This window comes from Nanorana parkeri, unplaced genomic scaffold, assembly GCF_000935625.1.
Source record: "Nanorana parkeri isolate BGI_ZX_2015 unplaced genomic scaffold, ASM93562v1 scaffold539, whole genome shotgun sequence".
Lineage (NCBI taxonomy): Eukaryota > Metazoa > Chordata > Amphibia > Anura > Dicroglossidae > Nanorana > Nanorana parkeri.
Window position 1 is genome coordinate 691,020 of NW_017306807.1, and position 9,151 is coordinate 700,170.

Sequence of the window (9,151 nt, forward strand, 5' to 3'; positions counted from 1 at the left end):
GAAGAACAACACCCCCCCCCCCCCCAAGTCCCAAGGAAAGATGAGGGCTCAGTGCTTGCAACCCCCTTACTGCTGGAAGATCGCATGTCGGGTAGTGGGATTGGCATCTTTTTTCTTTTTTTTTTTGTTCAACTGGAAAGTTAGGAGAAACGGTGGATTAATCCAAACACAGTAAACAGCTTTCCCAAGACAGGACCAACTGCTGGTGGGTTCATATCTCGTTTATTAAAGAAGAAAAAAATTAAGAAAAAAGAATTCAGAAAGACAAATGAACATGTTCCCTTAAAGCATTCAGTTAGGTATTAGATATCAGTTTCTAAAGTGTTACAGAAAACATGTTGACATTTGAAAGTTCCCTACATTGCTATCATCCAGCTTCACAATATTGAATGAACACATTCTACTATGTTCATGCTGCATTCCTATAATGTATTCTTCACATCCAGCTGAAAGATGTACAAGAGCAAAGCAGGTCAGAGAAGGGTCTCATCAACTGCCTATTACAGCGCTATTTCATAAGGCAACAAGCAAACTGTAAATCAAAGCAGTCAATCAGAATTTGTTTCAGTTGACTCACTTCAGCAAATCTCAACGTTTCATTGGTTGCTCTGAATAAATGTATTATTTATCACATTTGTTTGTTATAACAGCCCCTTTTTTCCAGCCAGCAGTAGCTTAATTCCAAGGGTAAAACTATATTGGTAAGTGTAGGCCCTGAATTGCTATACACATGGTGATAAGGATTTGTTTGAACCTGCTACATCCCTAAAAAATAGTCTAAAATTTTAAAACGGTCACATAAGGCAATAAACCTTGGTGTTATATGAATGTGGTACACAATTGCATTCCAAGGCACTTTTAATTAGCAGGGTAACAAACCTGCTATATAACACAGGCTTATATTTATCTTACACTGTCGTTCTGCATGTTAATAAAAAGGTCACACCATTGCATTAAAGAGTCATATATACAAACATGAACTCCAATTGTTTATCTAGGCGTTTTATCTTGTCAAACAAATATGGGGGAAATTGATGAACTCTCTTCTTCTTTACTCTTTTCCGACTGAGAATAACATAGACGCTTCAATGTGTATGTCTAATGGCATTTTATGTAATAGGTGATCTTCTCAAAAAAAAATCACAGTGTTAGCCTTGTTATGAATGTTTTTCTGGATTTAGATACTACTACATGAAAGAGGTAATAAATACACACTATTGTTAAATTTTGTGTTAAAGCACAAAATAAACACTTAAAGGGTTTCTAAACCCTCAGCTTTTTTTGCATACATCTACTACTAACAAGCAGTAGATATATACAAAAAGTAAAAACAATAAAATAAATAAAAACGTTTTAACAGCGGTTTAAACTTAGCTGTGTCTTCCCCGCACGCTCCCGTCCGAAAATGTGAAACTGCACCGGCGGCCGCAAAGCATCTTGGGGCGAGCGCATGCGCAGTTCACATTTTCGTCCGGGACCTGAGGAAAGACACAAGGTAAGTCTATGGACGCGTGCACCCGCATGCAGACCCATGGGAGAGGAAGTGCCAGCAAGCTCAGAGGAGTCAGCGATGGATCAGAGATTGGCCGCATCGCTGGAGAGAAGGCTGAACACTACAGGAAAGAAGAAGATGATCGGATCAAGAGACATCATTTAAGGTAAGTGCTTTAATTAACGTTGGGGTGAGGGGGAAAAAAATTGCCTTTAATGTCACTTTAACTTATACCACACTCCCCCAGCAGTTGGCACATTGATACACTCTCCATGGGTGGGCCCTAGATGTACTCATGTAGAATGCAAGACTGCTGGTTCTGTATTGCACTTGATGACTTCAGATGAGTGGTGATGAGGAGCAACCTCATGAGAGCTCCTGAATACACAGGCAGTGACTGCATCTGATAGAATGCAGTCACCCTTTAGTTTTTTCCTCAGCTCAGTCAATGATATCATTTAACTTTTTTCGATCCGGCGGTGCTTACACTGAATCAGCTGAAATTTGAGCCATGTATGGCCAGCCCTAGGCCTCGTTCAACCAGATACAGTGCGTTCCGGCCCGATTCTGGCAAAACGCACTGCATCGCATTGCAGCCGGCTCACTATATTGTGGGGCAGGAGGGGGCGGTCCATTGAAGTGAATGGCACCGTAGCCACGCCCTCCAGCCGCCATGCGATCGGCCGCACGGGATCGCAAGGCACATTATGTCTGCGGTCTAGTCCGGTCCGATAAAAATAGTGCTTGCAATTTGCACACCCCTCCTGCCCCACAACATAGTGAGCCGGCCGCAATGCGATGCAGCCACTGTGGAAATTTCAGCCAATTCATCAATACCCGGACAACATTTTCACCGTGTTTAGCCTACTTAAGTCTTGGGCATCATGATTTTGAACGTGTGCTAAACTGTAGATTATGTATACATGAGCACAAAATGCTAACAAGCATTTTGTTTTTAAATTAGCATTATCGGGGGGCGTGGCCTGGACATGGAGCCGTGAGGACACGTTTTGGGAGAGCTCTGCGGTCACCAAGCCAGACCTACGTATTTCGCTGACTTTCTCATCACCACTTGCCTTTTCATCTACATGCCCAAGGAGCAGAGGAGCCACAGTACTCACGGAGCCCTCCGTCCCGCAGCACTGTACGACATTTTCGCCCGCCGGTTCCCGACATCTGCCGCATCGTCCCCATCCAAGATGGCGCTGACCCGCTCCTCGGCGGCCGGTCTACAGTCGGGTAAGAAGACAGGCCGTGCCACGGTTTCCCTGACCCCCGACTTAGGGGACCCCCCTGACTTTCTCTGCCCTGGGTTCTCAAGCCAGACGCCAGCGCTGACAAGACCGGCATCCCCGCCCGGCTCCTCTCAGTCCTCGATCACGTCAGGCCTGGATGCTCGGGATGACAGCGGCCTGCAGGGCCTACTGCCACATCTCCCCACTAAAAGCGACCTGGATAATATGGCGGCCTCCATAGTCGCGGCCCTGAAAAAGGAACTGCACGACCTCACTCACCGTATCACTGAGGTGGACGACCGAGTCACTTCAGTGGAGACGGCCACCACCGCCCTGTCAGCTAGAATGGAAGCACTGGAAGAAGACGCCAGGCTGACTAACTCCCGCCTGCTATCCATGCACCTCCGTCTGGACGATTCCGAAAACCGGAATCGCAGAAACAACCTCCGCCTGCGTGGCATCCCAGAGGCTACAACGATAAAAATAAAAAAAAAATTAGCATTATCGAAGGCATTTACATGCACTTTACTATTGCAGTAATCTTTATGTTAACAGATGTTCCTGCTCTTTAATGCCATTACTTCAATTAAAACAATACAAAAAAGTGCAGGACAACCACTGAAAAATAAGACAATCTTTGTATATCTAACAAATTTGTCTTAGAAAATATTTACCAAAATAAAAATAGAGTAGACAAGTTTACATAATGGCATGCCTGTGAAGCCAGCCATTGAATCATAAGCTCTTTGAAGTGTTCACATCACAGCTGTTTAGATTTTCCATTATAATTACTTTTCTGCTGCAGACATCAGGACAACTGAGGATGTACAGCAGTGTCCTTGTAGGGTAAAGGAGCCATCCTGTTCAAGCATGTTTTATTGCAGCCTGCAGATCTCTGGCCTGTCTGGATTTAGCTGATGCTTTGCTGCTTGGTATGCAAAATTGAGTGTGTCTGCACCAAGTCATGAATCTGCTGTATGCGTCATTATATGCAATCAATAAGGATTTATGTTTAATAGGAAAAAGAAACATTTAAACATACACTATTTTCACAACAGTTAATAACAGTAGAATGAATGGCCAAAAGTGTTTTAGAGGAGTACATTCACTATGATCCATCTTGACTCTGTAATGTAGTTACACAAATTTTAGACCCCGAATCAGACTAACACTCACTCCTCTTGATCAGTTCAGGCACGCTAGTGTCTCAGAATTAATGTGCATCCACTGACTTGCTCGCCTTGAGTAGAGATGAGCCTGGGCTTGGTGCGAGTTTGCCCAAGCCCTCTCAAAACTGACCGCCACTTTTCCCTTCCAACCCAATCAGTAGTGGCAGTTGTGGCGATGAGTTGCAGGGTGGGGAATGCATCTCTCTGAAACTTATTGGGCCAGGAGAAGGGGGTGGCAGATACAGTTCTGAGTGGGCTTGGGCAAACTCAGGTAAACTGGGTTTGCACTAAGCCCAGGTTCATCATTAATCTTGAGTATAATAGTGTGTCTATCTCTTAGTTGGCCTACAGGGCTGCAAACCTACACCTACCCTTTAAACATCTAAATTATACACAAGCCAAGGCCTTTTGTTCATTTTATGGTATATTTTAAAAGGGTAACACATATAAATGCAATTATTTTTATTTATGATGAGTTTGCTGTCTTCTAGATGTCCCTTCCTTACCTATATAGTCCAGAAGACATTACATCAATATGTGTTCTAACCTAAGTCACTTTAAAAGGTACGTTTCTTCGTAATCTGTTCCCTGAAAAAATAAATGTAGTTCTTTTGTTGGTTTCTTTCTGTAATATGATAATAAAGTTAATGTGCATTAAGATCCAGCTATCCAGTGCATTTTATGAGATACTAGCCCCATATCTAACATAACCACATGTGGTTGGCAGAAAAAGTTAAGAGGAAGATGGATTCCAGTTGTTCTCAGCCATCTTTGGGTGGTCGTGACAGCCCCACAAGTATAGGAATTTAAGACCAACCTTGGTCTAAACTGGTTATGTTGGCCTTCAGAATTACCATGTGTGTGGTCAATTTTATTTCAAACAATGTAACTGGATATTTTTATTATTGTTATTATAACTTGGAAGCTAGTATGCAATAATGTCTCTAAAACATTTATTCTGAATGGAAATGCTATTAAAATGTAGCTCGTAAGGAAGATAAGCAGACTTTCTATTCTTGAATTAAAATGAGAATGTAGGTAGCCAGACCAATATTTAACTACACAAGCAAATGCCTCACATATTTAGTGTTCAGGACCTATGCTTTCAAATTGATTTTGAACAGCTTTAAAATAAAGAAGAACTGCATTGCACAGAACCATAAATAAGATTTATTCAGAATATGCTTACATATAAGGAAAGAAAGGAAAAGTGGAAGTTATACCAACCGAAATAAATTTGATTCTTGCTTTGAGGTTCAAGGCTACACAATGAAATATCACATTGGATCTGACTGGTTGCCATGGGCCACACAAACAAAATTATTTTCCTTTCTGCAATAAACTTTTATTATTTCATACAAAAATTTTCCTTTCTTGCACTTTGATAGATCACATCTCATTATATCCTCTGTACTGCAACACTATGATCTAACAGGTAGTCATATTTACACCTTTTAACCCCTTCGTGACTGACGACGTACAGTGTACGTCGCCAGCATCGGGGCTGTTTAAACAGACTCCCGGTGACTTTTGCCGCCGGGACTCTGTTTAAACTTGTAGAGCCGACTGTCGGCTTTACAACAGAAGCGATCCTGGCGACTTACCTGTCGCCAGATCGCTTCTGCGTCCCGAAGAAGGGGCACTTGCATTTGGTAACTGAGTTACCAAATGTGTGTCAAAAACTAGATGGCCATGCCTTGTAGCAACCATACTTTCATAAAAACTATAGAGCAAAAACTGCAGTTGCTGCCTTGAGCAACCAATTAGAATTCCTTAACATGTGCGCAAAATAGACAGCAAACCCTGACTGGTCACTATGGGCAACAACTCCACTTTTGTGCTCATTTTCTTTTCACCGGTTATATTAAATCAGCCCCTCTGTGCTTGTGTGTTTACTGGTAATAAACACAAACAGGATTTTAAATGTATTGCTTAAGAAAATAAATGGATTGAACAAATCCATGTACATTCTATTACAATCTTTTAGCACAGCAATTGTAACATATCGCCAATACATTATAATTTAATTATAAGCCCTATTCTTACAACTGATCCAGGATTCAAGTAATTATAATTATTGTACTTATAATTGCAGTTATTATAGTTAACAAGACACAGGAAGTGATGATATAGCTAGCAGTAGATATTAATAACTGTTATTTAATATCAGAGCAAGCAGTGTGGAGTTCTAAACAAGTGTGGATTTAATAAATACAGCCCAGACAGGCTTGTGCGTCTCAGTATATAAAGAAGCCATAAAGTCTGTGATCCTGCTTAATTGCTATCAAAGATTAGCACAGCATGTGGTCCGTAAGCAATGAAAGGACCACCTGTTAAATGCTCCTGCCTAAAATGTAGATGGTTCCCATAAAAAGAAGTTAATATGCGTACGGTATCTTCATTATGTATATAGTAAGTCTAAATGAAATGCAGCATGACATAGATACACATTTTATCAGCAATATTTTTAACCATGGTACTGTATTTTAGGTATGAATAATAAACACATGGCTTAATTGGGGAGTTTGGTTACTGTTTATTTTGGTACTTAAGACAATTTTTTTCTTGGCTACAAGGGGGGTGTTAGTACCTTTGCTTTTATTAATCTGTATCTTTGTTGAGTACATTTTCCCACCTTTTTGTGGTCCGTTGTTAACATAGGAATTGAGAGAAATTTCCAAAGTGGTGCACACAACAATAAAAAACAGCACTTCTAGGCCTTACTTATCTGGTAAGAATTCTGCTACTGTCACACAGGAATTGAGGGTAAATCTCCAAAACAGGGGAATTTTTTTTTCTGATGGAGGATCTAATCCTTCCACACTATTCAATTCAAACAAAAACATTTCAGCTGAAGATCCACTTTTTAATAAAGGCAGAGTGCTATACATAAAAGCATCAAAGATTTTTAAGAACAAAGGTTTAAAATGCCACCATCTGCAGTAACAAGACCTTGTGGGCAGGAATGATATACATTTATAAACCCACTGGTATAATTAAGAAGCAAATTACAGTATTGCTTGGGGGTACTATAAAAATGTACTTGACACAGCTACCCTCTACAACAACAAATGATGGCAGAGCCTTCATGCACAAGTTTATACATGTAACTTCCGGTAATAACAATTTTCAAAGTCCTACGAAACTGTACACTGCTAGGAACCAGCAGCCTTTAATAAGTGGGAGCTCAGGCGACGGTTAAATCATTCTTTAACCATACTTGGCATTTTACCAGAGTTCAGCTGCCAGGTCCTGTTATTAAATGATTGTGGCACACCACCATCACAATATCCAGCATAAAATTTATGAATGGAATCTAAACAATCCTTCACATAGGAATGTGTTACAGACTGCTTGTCCATCATGTATATCACTGAACAGTATAGTATGAAATTGAGAACTAGAGTGCAAATGGTCATGGAATGTGATGCTTTTAGTTTATTTGCTGACGGCTATTTAGTCTGAGGTGGCATATGCAGTCTTTAACTTCATCAAATATGTTGCTATTGGAGATACCTTGATTATATGAAAATCTGTATGAATAAATCTGTGACTTAGTATATTAGAGCCCATGTAAGCCAAAGAACAGGTTCATTTTAATGCCCCCCTCACCAACACCATATACTCACTTTTCTTGTCCCTCACCATTATCATTTTTGTTTTACCTGATAAGCAACTTTGGAATTCTCATTAATAAAACAGAGGTATGGCTTTATCATTGCCTTGACACTGCTTTTTAAAAAAAAAAAAAAAAAAAAGCATTGCACATTTATACAGTATAACACAGTGGTAAGCTTTACAGATGTCAAATGCACTCCTCTTGCTTCAGGACCCCTAATAAAAATGAATGAATCTTGTTCTCTCTGCAGCATTATGCAGAAAGAACTCCATGACACACGGTAGTGTGTCTGCAAAATGTAGGCTGTGGTGTTGAGTAACTTATTTTTTTCAAATTCTTTATTAAAGAAGAGCAGGAGAAACCAATGTATATAGAACAAGGCCAAATCCAATATTACACAGTAATATGGCTAACTAACAAAAAACATCCTGTATCCTAGAGAAGACTGAGGCAACCAAAGTGCTTAGGATAGAAGAACTCTCATACGCACATATTTATTGAATATATATGATGGTGTCAAGGAACTTTGCAGTGTGTGATGGAAAATGGATATCACTATGTGCTCTTCACTATTAATACCCCCTTAGTGATATGAAACATGAAGAACAAATCATGGCACACGGTTGGATGAAAAGACAACAATATGTGAAAAAATTGAAATCGACTACAATTTATCATGTGAACAAAGACAGACAAGACTAATTACAAAGTCATTTTAAAGTAAGTTTTTTTTTTACATGTTCTTTTTAAACTTTAATTTATGGGCTTCATTTAATAGCTGTGTGTTGAGCAGGAGTGTAGTACACACCCACCCATGAAACAGATGCTTGAACAAGTCCATTCAAAACAATCATACGGAGAGCACATTTTGGTCACAAACCAGAATTAAGAGATACAAAGCTTTGCAGCTGTGAAAAGGAATAGCCAGAGGGTAAATGGAAAGGTGCAGAAGTAAACGTAATCAAACACATTGTTATCTGTCATAAATAATATGATGACAGCGGATGGTAAGTTAAAAGACCACATATTATCACTTTGTATCAGTGTCTCTGAAAATATGGTTGTCTGCTAATGTACGACGTTGAAATATACACACAAAAAAAGAACTATGCAAGTATCCCTTTAACTAAGTTTATAAACTAGAATTACTACAGGTTCATCATTAAAAAGGTTAAAGGTAGCAGTAGTGTCTCTCTCTATTTCTGTCTGAGTAGAACATCCAATACAACAGTACATAGATTTCAACAATGGCACATAAGCATTGTCACATTGTCTACTGGAGCCTTTTCTATTCATGTGATAATTCCCTATAGCAGGGGTCAAAATTTCAAGTCCTGAGCTACTAGCCAGGCTTTAAGAGTTACTCGCCACCAGTTGCCCACCTAACCCCTACCCTGCCCTTAACTCCACCCCTAAACACACCCTCTTAAATAATCTTATAAATCACACTGTTAGATGTTTTATGCAAAATAAAGTTACAAAAATAAATATTAACAACTTTAACAATATTACCATAAAGGTCCCTGCCCCCACATATAAAATAATACACTCTCCGCCCTGTTCCATGCACCCCCACATATAAAATATTACCCTCTCCCCCCTGTTCCCTGCCCCCCAGACATAAAATAAGAAGCCC

At 39.9% G+C, this 9,151-nt stretch overlaps 1 protein-coding gene across 2 annotated transcripts in view; it reads right to left on the minus strand.

The window, feature by feature from the left end:
- The window catches only part of NHS (NHS actin remodeling regulator), a 199,161-nt gene that overhangs the window by 137,447 nt on the left and 52,563 nt on the right, over positions 1-9,151 (minus strand). The gene's annotated exons all lie outside the window — the stretch shown is intronic.